This window comes from Bos mutus, chromosome 3, assembly GCF_027580195.1.
Source record: "Bos mutus isolate GX-2022 chromosome 3, NWIPB_WYAK_1.1, whole genome shotgun sequence".
In the NCBI taxonomy this organism is placed as follows: domain Eukaryota; kingdom Metazoa; phylum Chordata; class Mammalia; order Artiodactyla; family Bovidae; genus Bos; species Bos mutus.
The window spans coordinates 78196065-78210958 of NC_091619.1; the positions used below are offsets into that span (position 1 = coordinate 78196065).

Genomic DNA, 14894 nt, shown 5'->3' on the forward strand with positions numbered 1-14894 from the left:
GGTGTAGTCTGTTTTCGAGAAAGAAATGAATGTTGAACAGGCAACTAGTGGTCTCTACAGAGACCCATGTCCCCATCTTCTTTTATTTAGTTTTCATTCCAATCCCAAAGAAAGGCAATGCCCAAGAATGCTCAAACTAACGCACAATCGCACTCATCTCACATGCTAGTAAAGTAATGCTCAAAATTCTCCAAGCCAGGCTTCAGCAATACGTGAACCATGAACTTCCTCATGTTCAAGCTGGTTTTAGAAAAGGCAGAGGAACCAGAGATCAAATTGCCAACATCCACTGGATCATGGAAAAAGCAAGAGAGTTCCAGAAAAACATCTATTTCTGCTTTATTGACTTTGCCAAAGCCTTTGACTGTGTGGATCACAAGAAACTGTGGAAAATTCTGAAAGAGATGGGAATACCAGACCACCTGACCTGCCTCTTGAGAAACCTATATGCAGGTCAGGAAGCAACAGTTAGAACAGGACATGGAACAACAGACTGGTTCCAAATAGGAAAAGGAGTACGTCAAGGCTGTATATTGTCACCCTGCTTATTTAACTTATATGCAGAGTATATCATGAGAAACGCTGGACTGGAAGAAGCACAAGCTGGAAATCAAGATTGCCGGGAGAAATCTCAACAACCTGAGATGTGCAGATGACACCACCCTTATGGCAGAAAGTGAAGAAGAACTAAAGAGCCTCTTGGTGAATGTGAAAGTGGAGAGTGAAAAAGTTGGCTTAAAGCTCAACATTCAGAAAACGAAGATCATGGCATCTGGTCCCATCACTTCATGGGAAATAGATGGGGAAACAGTGGAAACAGTGTCAGACTTTATTTTTGGGGGCTCCAAAATCTCTGCAGATGGTGACTGCAGCCGTGAAATTAAAAGACGCTTACTCCTTGGAAGGAAAGTTATGACCAACCTAGATGGCATATTGAAAAGCAGAGACATTACTTTGGCAACAAAGGTCCGTGTAGTCAAGGCTATGGTTTTTCCTGTGGTCATGTATGGATGTGAGAGTTGGACTGTGAAGAAGACTGAGCGCCGAAGAATTGATGCTTTTGAACTGTGGTGTTGGAGAAGACTCTTGAGAGTCCCTGGGACTGCAAGGAGATCCAACCAGTCCATTCTGAAGGAGATCAGCCCTGGGATTTCTTTGGAAGGAATGATGCTAAAGCTGAAACTCCAGTACTTTGGCGACCTCATGCGAAGAGTTGACTCATTGGAAAAGACTCGGATGCTGGGGGGGATTGGGGGCAGGAGGAGAAGGGGACAACAGAGGATGAGATGGCTGGATGGCATCACCGACTCGATGGACGAGAGTCTGAGTGAACTCCAGGAGTTGGTGATGGACAGGGAGGCCTGGCGTGCTGCGATTCATGGGGTCACAAAGAGTTGGACACGACTGAGCGACTGAATTGAACTGAACACCAAATGGTGCTCAATAACCACTGGTGGACAGTTTAATGCAGAGAAATAGCGAGTGGAAAAAGATGGTTTAGAAAACTGATAAATGAAGAAACTGAAGAGACAATAGCCACATGCGATTTCTAATTTATAAATATTTTTATAAAAGCAAAATACCCACTGTCTTCTCCCTAAAAAACCCTGCTGTTATTCAGGCATCCTGTATGGAATGCTTTAAAAATTACATCAAGATTAAGAAAATGAGGCCAAGTCATTTCAAATTATTTTGAGTAGATTCATGGTTGTTTCTTTCAGTCTTTATTCTTTGCATACATTTTATTTCCATTTACGAAATTGGAATCATAAAATGTTCTGTTTTGCAAAAGGACTCATTGCAAACCATCACTTCTAACAAAATGACCAGAACTCAGGCATATCTTATGAGCACTTAGAGAAAAAGGGTAGATTATATTTCCAAAAGAAATTAGTGCTATGCATTTCCGCAACTGTCTTTTGAGTTTCTCATTTTGACTTGTAAAATAATTCAAATGCTTTAAAGAAAAAATCTATGATAATTACCTGAAGTGTTTCACTAGCCCCCTGATTAACATCCAGAGAGAGTCTTGTTTGAGATTAAAAGCACATTTTGTAACTTAAAATTTTGATATGCATTTTCAAATTTAGAAGTTTGAGTGAATGATACATGGAACACCTGTAAGCCCTATACACAGCATTACCAATTGTTTATAATTTGACCCATTTGTTTTATCATTCTGTCTCTCTTCCCCACCCCTCCCCCTCTATTTTTCTATAGTATGTAGGTATGATTTTTTTTTCCAGAAACTTCGGGAGTAAATTAGAGATATCATATGTTAAGAGACCCCTAAATATTTCAGAAGATTTTCTGAAAAAATGATTTATATAACCACAACAAAATGATCAGAACAAGAAGTCAATATTGATGTAATACTGTTACATAATGTATGATCCAATAGGCAAATTCCATTAATTGTCTCAATAGCATCCATCATGTGTGTGTGCTCAGTCACTTGCATGCTCAGTTACTTCAGTTGTGTCCTACCCTATGGACTGTAGCCTACCAGGCTTCTCTGTCCATGGGGATTCTCCAGGCAAGAATACTGGAGTGGGTTGTCATGCCCTGCTTCAGGGGATCTTTCCAACCCAGGGATTGATTCTGCATCTGTTGTGTCCCCTTCATTGGCAGGCACGTTCTTTACCGCTAGTACCACGTGGGAAGCCTTTAACGTCCTTTATAGCTATTTTATTTTCCCAAGCCAGCATCCATTTTCAGACAATGTATTGCATTTGGTTGTCATGTCTCTAATCTGGAACGTCCATTGTTCCTTCTCTTTTCTTTTTATGTATTTATCTTTGGCTATGCCTGGTCTTCATTGCTCCGTGCAGGCTTTCTCTAGCTGTGGCAAGCGGGAACCGCTCTGCAGTTGTGGTGCATGGGCTTCTCACTGTGGTGGCTTCTCTTGTGGAGCATGGGCTGCAGGGTGTTCCAGCTTCAGTAGTTGTGGTGTGTGGGCTCTAGAGCATATAGTTGTGGTGCATGGGTTTAGTTGCTCTGCGGCATGTGGAATCTGCCCAGACCAGGAATCAAACCCGTGTCGCCTGCATTGGCAGCTGGATTCTTAACCACTGACCACCAGGGAAGTCCCTTCTATTTTCATTAGTTGCCCTTTTACCGTGAGGACAGGCTTCTCTCCTAAAGGAGATTTTCTGATGCTGTGTGGCTATGTATTTTTCTTTTCCCTTCCAGTCTAATTGAGTTATAATTTATATATAGCACTATGTACATTTAAGGTATACAGCATGATGATTTGACTTACATACATCATGAAATGATACCACAATAAGTTTAGTGAACATCCGTTATATCATATAGATATAGCTTTAAAAAATAGAAAAAATTTTTTTTCCTTGTGGTGAGAACTCAGGATTTACTCTAACCGCTTTCATTTATAATGTACAGCCATGTTAATTACACTTATCATGTTGTAATTACATCCTTAGTACTTATTTGTCTTGTAACTGGAAGTTTGTATTTTTTAACTACTTTCATCCAGTCCTCCCCATCCCCATCTCTGGTAACCACAAATCTGATCTCTTTTTCTATGAGTTTTTGGTCTGTTTCTTTTTGAAGTATAATCATCCTAAAACACTTAGTTCCTGGTATGCAACATAGTGATTCAATATTTCTATACATTTCAAACTGATCACTATGATAAGTCTAGTTTTCATCCATCACCATACAAAGATATTACATAATTATTGACTTTATTCCCCATACTGAGCATTTCATATCTGTGACTCATTTATTTTTAACTGCAAGTTCACACCTTCTAGTCTCCCTCACCTATTTCTCTCTTCCCCTCACCGCTCTGGCTACCACCTGTTTGTTCTCTGTATATATGAGTCTGTTTCTGTTATATTACATTTGTTCATTTGTTTTTTAGATTCTACATGTAAGTGAAATCTACAGTGCTTGTCTTTTTCTGTCTGACTTATTTCACTTAGCATAATACCCTCTAGGCTATCCATGTTGCAAGATTTCATTCCTTTCTATCGTTAAGTAATATTCCATTGCACATATATGCCACATCTTTATCCATTCATCTATTGATGGTCACTTAGGTTGTTTCCAAATCTTAGCTATTGAAAATAATGCTGTAATGAAACATAGGGGTGCAGATATCTTTTCAAATTAGTGTTTTCATTTTCTTCACATAAATACCCAGGAGTGGAATTACTGGGCCCTATTCTGAAGGAGGAGAAGGCGATGGCACCCCACTCCAGTACTCTTGCCTTGAAAATCCCACGGATGGAGGAGCCTGGTGGGCTGCAGTCCAGGGGGTCGCTAAGAGTCGGACACGCCTGAGCGACTTCACTTTCACTTTTCACTTTCATGTATTGGAGAAGGAAATGGCAACCCCCTCCAGTGTTCTTGCCTGGAGAATCCCAGGGACGGGGGATCCTGATGGGCTGCTGTCTATGGGGTCGCACAGAGTCAGACACGACGGAAGCGACTTACTAGCAGCAGCAGCAGCAGCAGCAGCATTCTGAAGGAGATCAGCCCTGGGATTTCTTTGGAAGGAATGATGCTAAAGCTGAAACTCCAGTACTTTGGCCACCTCATGCGAAGAGTTGACTCATTGGAAAAGATTCTGATGCTGGGAGGGATTGGGGGCAGGAGGAGAAGGGGACGACAGAGGATGAGATGGCTGGATGGCATCACTGACTCAATGGACATGAGTCTGAGTGAACTCCGGGAGTTGGTGATGGACAGGGAGGCCTGTCATGCTGCGATTCATGGGGTCGCAAAGAGTCGGATATGACTGAGAGACTGAACTGAACTGAACTGATGGTGGTTCTGGAGGCTATATGTTTCTGAGACTTTGTCTTAGTCTGTTAGGGCAGTTATAACTAGATGTCATAGACTGGGTGGCTTAAACAACAAAAATTTATTTCTCACAGTTCTGAAGGCTAACAAGTCCTAGATCATGGTGACAGCCAATTCAGTAACTGATGCGAGGTCGTTTTGTGGCTTCAGTCATCCACCTTTTCGCTGTATCCTCATGCAGTGGAGGCGGTGCACTGACGTCTCTCACTCTTTTTATAAGGGCATTAATCCCACCATGGAGTCTCTACCCTCATGATGGTGGTGGTTTAGTCGCTAAGTCGTGTCCAACTCTTTAGACCCCATGGACTGTGGCCCTCCAGGCTCCTCTGTCCATGGGATTCTCCAAGCAAGAAAACTGGAGTGGGTTGCCATTTCCTTCTCCAGGCCACCCTTGTGATTTCATCTAAAAGTAATTACTTTCCAAAGGCCCCAGCTCCTTATACCATCACACTGGGGAGTTAGGGCTTAGGTAAATAAATTTAGGGGGGACACAAATGTTCAATCCATAATAGGCTTCATAAAGAAAAAACAAATCCCCATTGTAAGAAGATAGTGTCTCTCTTAGGAAGCATCACTATCAACAAAGCAAGTGGAGGTGATAGAATTCCAATTGAGCTATTTCAAATCCTGGAAGATGATGCTGTCAAAGTGCTGTACTCAATATGTCAGCAAATTTGGAAAACTCAGCAGTGGCCACAGGACTGGAAAAGGTCAGTTTTCATTCCAATCCCAAAGAAAGGCAATGCCAAAGAATGCTCAAACTACCACACAATTGTACGCATCTCACATGCTAGTAAAGTAATGCTCAAAATTCTCCAAGCCAGGCTTCAACAACACATGAACCATGAACTTCCAGATGTTCAAGCTGGTTTTAGAAAAGGCAAAGGAACCAGAGATCAAATTGCCAACATCTGCTGGATCATCAAAAAAGCACAAGAGTTCCAGAAAAACATCTATTTCTGCTTTATTGACTATGCCAAAGCCTTTGACTGTGTGGATCACAAGAAACTATGGAAAATTCTGAAGGAGATGGGAATACCAGACCACCTGACCTGCCTCTTGAGAAACCTGTATGCAGGTCAGGAAGCAACAGTTAGAACTGGACATGGAACAACAGACTGGTTCCAAATAGGAAAAGGAGTCTGTCAAGGCTGTATATTGTCACCCTGCTTATTTAACTTATATGCAGAGTACATCATGAGAAATGCTGGGCTGGAGGAAGTACAAGCTGGAATCAAGATTGCTGGGAGAAATATCAATAACCTGAGATATGCAGATGACACCACCCTTATGGCAGAAAGTGAAGAGGAACTAAAAGCCTCTTGACGACAGTGAAAGAGGAGAGTGAAAAAGTTGGCTTAAAGCTCAACATTCAGAAAACGAAGATCATGGCATCTGGTCCCATCACTTTATGGGAAATAGATGGGGGAACAGTGGATGACTTTATTTGGGGGGGGGCTCTAAAATCACTGCAGATGGTGATTGCAACCATGAAATTAAAAGATGCTTACTCCTTGAAAGGAAAGTTATGACCAACTTAGACAACATATTCAAAAGCAGAGACATTACTTTGCCAACAAAGGTCCATCTAGTCAAGGCTATAGTTTTTCCAGTGGTCATGTATGGATGTGAGAGTTGGACTATAAAGAAAGCTGAGAGCTCAAGGTTTGATGCTTTTGAACTGTGGTGTTGGAGAAGACTCTTGAGAGCCCTTGGACAGCAAGGAGATCCAACCAGTCCATCCTAAAGGAGATCAGTCCTGAGTGTTCATTGGGAAGACTGATAAAGCTGAAAGTCCAATGCTTTGACCACCTGATGTGAAGAGCTGACTCATTTGAAAAGACTCTGATGCTGGGAAAGATCGAGGGCAGGAGGAGAAGGGGATGACAGAGGATGAGATGGTTGGATGGCATCACCCACTCAATGGACATGACTTTGCGTGGACTCTGGCAGTTGGTGATGGACAGGGAGGCCTGGCATGCTGTGGTTCATGGAGTCACAAAGAGTTGGACACGACTGAGTGACTGAGCTGAACTGAGTGTCTCTCTTGGGCTAGGTAACTCTGATAGTGAAAGTTAAAGCCCATGTCTAGTAAAAATGATTCTTTACTCTATTCTCTATAATATAACCCTTTAATTTTATTCTTATTTCTACTGTCAAATGCTTTGGGAATTTGGTCACTCTCCTCTTGTTTAGCACTAAAGACTGTTTCTCATTTGTTGCTGTTAAACAAATCTGGATTTAAATTCCATACTTCCTGTTGTGTGTGTGACATGAAATACCTTCTTTGGACTTCAGTCTGTTTGCTTGTAAAATAGGCATGACTTAGGTCTATTTCAAAAGTGTTGTTGGGAGTGGGAGCAATAAATGCGATAATGTATGTGAAGGTATGTAACATGGTGCCTGATATAGGAAAGCAGTGCTGCTGCTGCTGCTAAGTCGCTTCAGTCGTGTCCGACTCTGTGCGACCCCATAGACGGCAGCCCACCAGGCTCCTCTGTCCCTTGGATTCTCCAGGCAAGAACACTGGAGTGGGTTGCCATTTCCTTCTCCAATGCATGAAAGTGAAAAGTGAAAGTCAAGTCGCTCAGTCGTATCCGACTCTTAGCGACGCCATGGACTGCAGTCTACCAGGCTCCTCCGTCCATAGGATTTTCCAGGCAAAAGTACTGGAGTGGGGTGCCATTGCCTTCTCCGAGGAAAGCAGTACCTGTCTTTAATTTAAAATTCCACCTTTAAGTGACCCACTTTTGCAAATTTCTTCACTTTCAGGAGGTTAGATGCTTGACATGCACAGAGAAGTTAGACGAGCTTCTTAGATACAAAGTCTGCATCAAAAAGAGAAAGGTTTAGAGGTATTTACTAAGTTTTAGAACATTCATGTGGGTCTATCAGTTTTTTCCTATCTTCCTCTTTCTTTCCCTTCCTTTGTCACATACTGAATGACATTTGCTATGTGCAGTCACCATTGTAGGCACTAGAGATGGTGCAGCAAATACAATTTGCTGAGCTGACATCAATTATTTTTAATCAAAGAAGACAGAGGATAAATATACAAACAGACTTTTTCGATAGTGCATGATAAGTGCTATGAAAAAAAAAAAAATAAAGCCAGGAAGGGAAATAAGGATTGTGAGGGGGTTGCTATTATATTAGATGGTCAGAGAAGAATTCACTGAAATGGGGACAGAGACGTGAAGGAGATGCCAGAGCTGGTTATCAGGGTGAGTGCAGCAGAAGCATTCCAGGCACAGGAAATCTTTCAAAGAGAAGAAATCTAAGGTAGAGGATGACCTACTGATGGTTCAGCCAAGGGAATCAGGAAGGAAGCTAAGGCAGTTCTGTGGAGCACAGCAACACGCCACCTCCCTCCTCTAAGTGTGTATATAGGCACGAGCAGAATGGCCAGCTGGAGGTGAGGGCTTGTGGCCGCTGTAAAAGCTACAGCTCAGACCTCTCTTCAAGAGTGTGCTGGGACTTCCCTGGTGGTCTAGTGGTTTAAGACTCTGCACTGCCAATACAGCAGGCCCAGGTTCAATCCCTGGTCAGGGAGCTAGATCCCACCGGTCACAGCAAAGAGTTCCCCTGCCACAACTGAAGACTCTGCATTCTTCAACAAAAATTGGAGATCCTGTGTGCCACAACTGCAGCCAAATAAATAAATAAATATACTTTTTAAAAGACATCTATTTTAAAAAAAAGGAAAAAGGAACATGCTTCAGGGAGCACAGAGAGCTGACAGCCTCCAGCTGTAGCACCTTCTACATCCACCCCAGCATCCAGAATGCAACGTGTTTTCCCACTGAGTTGTCAGCCAGTGACTGAGCCTGGTAAAGATGGGTGTGACCATGGCCGTGCAGTATGGGACTGCTTGAAGGGCAATCCTGGTGCCAGGCTCCCTGTTAGGCTGCCTGTGAGATTTCCAGAGCTACACCACAGTCTGAAGCTCTACCTACTAAAGCACACTTCCTTCTCCTCCTTGCACCAGGATCAGCCCTGCATCATGGTTTAAAGTCTTTCCCTGCTCACTCCTACCCCTCCTCCTTTTGCCTTTCCCCGACATTACCCCCCAACAAGTAGCTTTTACTTCTGGATTTTAAAAAGTGATGACAGCTTTTTTTCCAGTAAGCGGCCTGAGGTGACCCCTAAAAATGGTGCGCTATTCACTTGACCCAGAAAACCCCACAAAATCATGCAAATCAAAAGGTTCAAATCTTCGTGTTCACTTTAAGAACACTCGGAAACTGCCCAGGCCATAAAGGGTATGCATATCCGAAAAGCCACCAAGTATCTGAAGGATGTCACTTTAAAGAAGCAACGTGTGCCATTCCGTCGTTACAACGGTGGAGCTGGTAGGTGTGCACGGGCCAAACAGCGGGGCTGGATGCAGGGTCAGTGGCCCAAAAAGAGTGCTGAATTTTTACTACGCATGCTCAAAAATGCAGAGACTGATGCTGAACTTAAGGGCTTAGATGTAGATCCCCTGGTCATTGAGCACATCCAAGTGAACAAAGCCCCCAGGATGCGGCGCAGGACTTACAGAGCTCATGGTCGGATCAACCCCTGCATGAGCTCTCCCTGCCACACTGAGATGATCCTTCCTGAAGAAGAACAGATTATTCCTAAACCAGAAGAGGAGGTTGCACAGAAGAAAAAGAATCCCAGAAGAAACTGAAGAAACAAAAACTTATGGTCCAGGAATAAATGCCGCAAAAAATAAATGCAAATAAAAGTAAAAGTGTTGGTTGTCTTAATTAGTAAATGTATTTCAAGTGTTAGCAAAAAAAAAAAAAAAAGTGATTACAGGTTTTTCTATTAAATGATAGTTTTAGTGATATAGAATTCTTTTATTTTTTGTTGACCAATCATAATACAATGGTATTAAGTGACTAATAGTTACATAATCACAATAGAAAAAGATGTTTATCAGTTTCATAATCAATAGATAAAAAATAAAAGATAATTACAGTTGCGAGCCATAATGGGAACATGATTAACCTAGCAATATAAATAATTACATGCAATTTGAGGGGTTAAGTAGAGCGATGTGGTAAGTGGAAGTGCATACATGCACATTTTCATCGGCCTAGCCAGCCTGTGTCTCTTGCTGTGCATTTAATCCATTTATATTTAAGGTAATTATTGATATTTATGATCTTATTACTATTTTCTTAGGTATTTGGGGTTAATTTTGTGTACGTATTTTCCTTCTCTTGTGTTTCCTGCCTAGAGAAGTTCTTTTAGCATTTATTGTAAAGCTGGTTTGATAGTGCTGAATTCTCTGAACTTTTGCTTGTCTGGAAAGCTTTTGATTTCCCTGTCAAATCTGAAGGGGAGTCTTGCTGGGTAGAGTATTCTTGGTTGGAGGTTCTTCCCTTTCATCACTTTAAATATATCATGCCATTCTTTTCTTAAATTCTTTTACTTCTTTTGTGTGTGTGTGAATTCAGTTTTATTTGGGGCAAAAATAGGACTGCAACCCAGGAGACAGCACCTCAGATTAACTCTGAGAGACCACTCCAAAGAGACAGGGGAAGGTCAGTATATATGTGATTTTGGTGAGAGGGAATATATACAATCAAGCACAAAGTTTCCCAATAAATTGCTTTTACTTCTAACGCCATTTTCATGTCGGTCTGCTTTCTAGAGAATTCAGACTTACAGAGGCAGAACAAAAATGCCCATGAGGAAATTTTGCAATAGCTCCACTCCCTACATAAGTCAGGTACAGCATCATGGAGATGAGGAAAGAGTACAGTCCATGGTGGTGTCAAGGGATAACCAAAGTTTCCAGGTAATTGCCATCAGCCCTACCAAAAGCCATCTTAAATAGTATGCAGTCCAAGTAAAACTCTCCACTCATTAAAATGCAAATGATTTCAAAAGCAATTCCTGTAGATACTCACTTCAGTCAGGACTGCTGTCCCTAAGCATTTCTTATATAGAAATTCTGGAGTTACCAACAGACAAGTTCCAAACTCTTAACCCAGTTGGGAGTAATGAGGCTCCTACTGCTCAGTTACCAAACTAGAATCCGAAGAGGCAGCATGCATTCAGAGAGGAGGAAGGAGGCACTCCTTTCTGTTGCTGGAAATCAAACCATGGGAGTCTGACATTTCCTAGGCCTCCAGCTAAGAAGAGCATCCCTGTCTTCCACGGTAGGCTATACTCAGAGGCCACCATTTGGATCTAGCTCATTGTACTCCAATGACATTCCAACCAGAAACCATTCTCAGAGTTGAGTGAATCATACTCTAATCATGGAGCTGAGTTTGCAGTTTAGGGCTCAATCAGGCAATGAATCCAAAGATGTTCTGGGAAATCTCTCAAATCCCTCAGGAAAGCAAACACTCACTGAGAAAGAAGTGACCCTGGGCTGGGGTCACATGGAGGGCCGGTGAAAAAGAGTAAATCCCCTTTACGTGCCAGGTGCTGCCATGTGTTTGTATATCTGGAGCCACCCTGTGATGTCAGAATCATATTTTAAGCTTAGAAAAATGTGGTGTGGAAGGTGAAGTGGTTTTTCCAAGATCATAGTGCTTAGCAAATATCAAAGCTAGAATTTCAAACCAGGTCTTCCAACTCCAAACATTGTAATTTTTTTCCATGATTTTACTACTAACTGTTCTCTTGCCTTTATAAATATGCCTCTATTAATATTAATAACAGGGGATTTCCTGGTGGTCCAATAGTTAGGACTGTGCATTTCCATTGCAGGAGGTAAAGGTTTGATCCCTGGTTGGAAACTAAGATCCTGCAAGCCAAGCAGTGCGGCCAAGAAAAGAAAAAAGTTTATCTTGTAGACACATCTCTTGGCTTAGTTGCTTTGATAAAATCATGTCAACTTTCAGTCAGACCATGACCATGGTGGGGAAGCACTGTATGATATGTTGTTTGTTTGTTTTATTTGAATCTTTTGGCTATACCACAAGACATGTGTGATCTTATTCCCAGACCAGGGATCGAACTTGCACCCCTTGTATTGGAAGCGTGGAATCTTAACCCCCGGACTACCAGGGAAGTCCCAGGAAGCACTGTAATGAGCATTTGCTAGTTTGTGACATATCAACATTTATTTTCCCCTTCTTTTAGTAAAGAAGAGGAAAGTGGATGCTGGTAAAGAGTATTCTAATTTGGTAAAGAGTATTCTAATTCCTCTCTGGTGAACTTCCCCTCCCTCACTGCAGTCCATGAGCTTTGGTTGGACTCTAACTCTGGCTTCAAGAATGGAGCCTATGACTCCTCCTAGAACTATGCGTGTACCTATTCCCCTGGCTACTTCTACTGATTCATTTGTAGTCAGGACCAACTAGTCTTTTGCCAAAGCTACTGGGAGAAAAGCAAGCACTCATTCCCAATTCATCTAAACCTGGGGGAAAGTAGACTGGAGCTGCTGGAGCCGCACTGCTGCTATTATTGAAGAGTCTGTCCAAGGATGGTGCTCACATAGCACAAGCAGAGCCAGGAGATGAATAGGGAGAAATGGGGTTTTGTTGTCATTTTCCCCCCACTGGATCAGGCCATTCTTGAAGCCAAAATTGCCCCCAAGATCTGTCAGTTCTGTGATACGACAAATTCTGTTTATATTTAAGCTAGGTATAGGCTGTATTTTCTGCTAGTTTTAATTGAAAGAGGTGCCCCTGATACAACAGACTTCCTCAGCTAAATTTAACCACTGTTAAAGTCAGTTAGGACTCATAACCAAATTAAAAATGGGCAAAAGATTTGAATAGATGCTACAGACTAAATATTTATATTCCCTTTAAATTCATACATTGATACCTATTCCCCCAATGTAGTGGTATTAGGAGGTAGGGTCTTTGAGAGGTGATTTTAGGTTATTGCAGCAGAGCCCTCATGACGGGAATTAGTACCCTTGTAGAAGAAACCCCAGAGAGGTCCCTTCCCCCTTCTGCCATGTAAGAACACCTGAAAAGACTGCCTTCTCTGAACCAGGAAGTATGCTTTCATCAGACACCAAATCTGCCTGTGCCCTGATCTTGAATCTCCCAATTTCCTTAATTATGAGAAATAAACTTCTGTTGTTTATAAACTACTCAGTCTATGGTATTCTGTTATAACATTCTGAATTGATGAAGACAACAGACATTTCTCCAAAGCAGGTGTAACAAATGGCCAATAAGCTCTTGAAAAGATGCTCAGTGTCATTAGTCATTAGGGAAATGCAAACCAAAGCCACAAAGAGATATAACTTCACAACTCCTAGGGTGGCTTCAATCAAAAATATAGACAGTAACAAATGTTGCCAAAAATATGGAGAAATTGAAACTTGTGTGCATTGCCAGTGGGGATGTAAAATGATGCAGCTGCTTTGGAAAATACTCTGCAGTTTCTCAAATAATTAAACATAAAGTTACCATGTGACCAGCAATTTGACTTCTCCTTATATACCCCAGAGAAATGAAAGGATATGTCTACAAAAAGCCTTGGATGAGAATGTTCATAACAATTGTACTCATGATAGCTTAAAAAATAGAAAACAATTCAAATACCCATCAACGGGAAATGGATAATCACGTTGTGATATAATCATACAAAGGAATCAGTTCAGTTCAGTTGCTCAGTCATGTGTGACTCTTTGCAACCCCATGGACTGCAGCACTCCAGGCCTCTCTGTCCATCACCAACTCCCGGAGTTTACTCAAACTCATGACCATCGAGTCGGTGATGCCATCCAACCATCTCATCCTCTCTTGTCCCCTTCTCCCGCCTTCAATCTTTCCCAGCATCAGGATCTTTTCAAATGAGTCAGCTCTTCCCATCAGGTGGCCAAAGTATTGGAGTTTCAGCTTCAGCATCAGTCCTTCCAATGAGTATTCAGGACTGATTTCCTTTAGGATGGACTGGTTGGACCTCCTTGCAGTCCAAGGGACTCTCAAGAGTCTTCTTCAACACCACAGTTCAAAAGCATCAATTCTTCGGTGCTCAGCTTTCTTTATTGTCCAACTCTCACATTCATACATGACTACTAGAAAAACCATAGCTTTGACTAGATGGACCTTTGTTGTCAAAGTAGTGTCTCTGCTTTTTAATAAATATTCAGCAATAAAAGGAATGAGCTACTGATACATGCGAAAACATGAATGACTCTAGAAGTACACTGAATGAAAGCAACCAGACCTAAAATAAATATAGTGTGTGGTGTGATTCATTTATATGAAATCCAAGAGCAGGCAGAACTAACCTATAGTGACAGAAGTCAGAAAGTGAGAAGGACTACCAGGGAAGTTCCTGCTTTTTCATTTCTGATGAAGGAAAAAAAAAGCATCCACCAGACTTAACGTGATCTGATATTTATGAAAAGTTCTTCTATCCAAAAACATCTTTCCCCACCAGCTTAAGAATGGACTGCACCCCTCCATTTTTCCTTTAATATAAAGCATTGAAGTGATAGATTACATGTTATATTAAATTTCCCCCAATGACTGTGTTAATGCAGGATTAATTTGCAAGGTTGTTTCTCCTCCTTCTTAGGGAGTCATCTCAACCCACTCCTGACTAAGGTGACCAAGTTACTCGAGGCCTCATCCCTCATCATAGACTGGAGAACATTTATAAACCATTACTTTCCAACTTCCAGTCCTTTCTTAAAAATTTTTGTGACAGCATTCTTAATTTCACCAAACGTAGCTCAAGAGAGCAGGTGACTTCTATTTAAAAATTCAGAAATTAAAAAGATAATGAAAGCAATAAAATAGTGATTACCATCTTCAGATCACTCAGGTAAAGAGCCACCAACCCTTACAAAGTAAGTTTCTATTTTGGGTAACTCATTCTGACTCCTTTAATTCTTTCTTTTCCTCATCCCACATCCCAGCCTTATGCCTTATCACTTACTACCTACTAATCAGTTTAGTTAACCCCGAAAGACAATGGAAATCCTAAACTGCAGAGTCACGTACAAACTTGCCCACCATGATTCCGGAAATCCCTGCGGGTTTACTGAAAGGACTATATTAATGGTTAATGGTGCTTCATGGTTTTATGGATCAGAACAACCTCTATTGCTTCACTAGTATGGACTTTCTGTAACTTAAGAA

General features: G+C 41.6%; 1 non-coding gene and 1 pseudogene across 1 annotated transcript; both read left to right on the plus strand.

Moving 5' to 3' along the window:
* The first annotated feature begins 8312 nt into the window (after nt 1–8312).
* On the plus strand, nt 8313–8386 carry TRNAG-GCC (transfer RNA glycine (anticodon GCC)). Its single transcript has one exon. It is a non-coding gene; the product is annotated as a tRNA-Gly (tRNA).
* Nucleotides 8387–8599: 213 nt separating this feature from the next.
* LOC138986089 (large ribosomal subunit protein uL22-like) lies at nt 8600–12825 on the plus strand (annotated as a pseudogene).
* Nucleotides 12826–14894: the final 2069 nt, after the last annotated feature.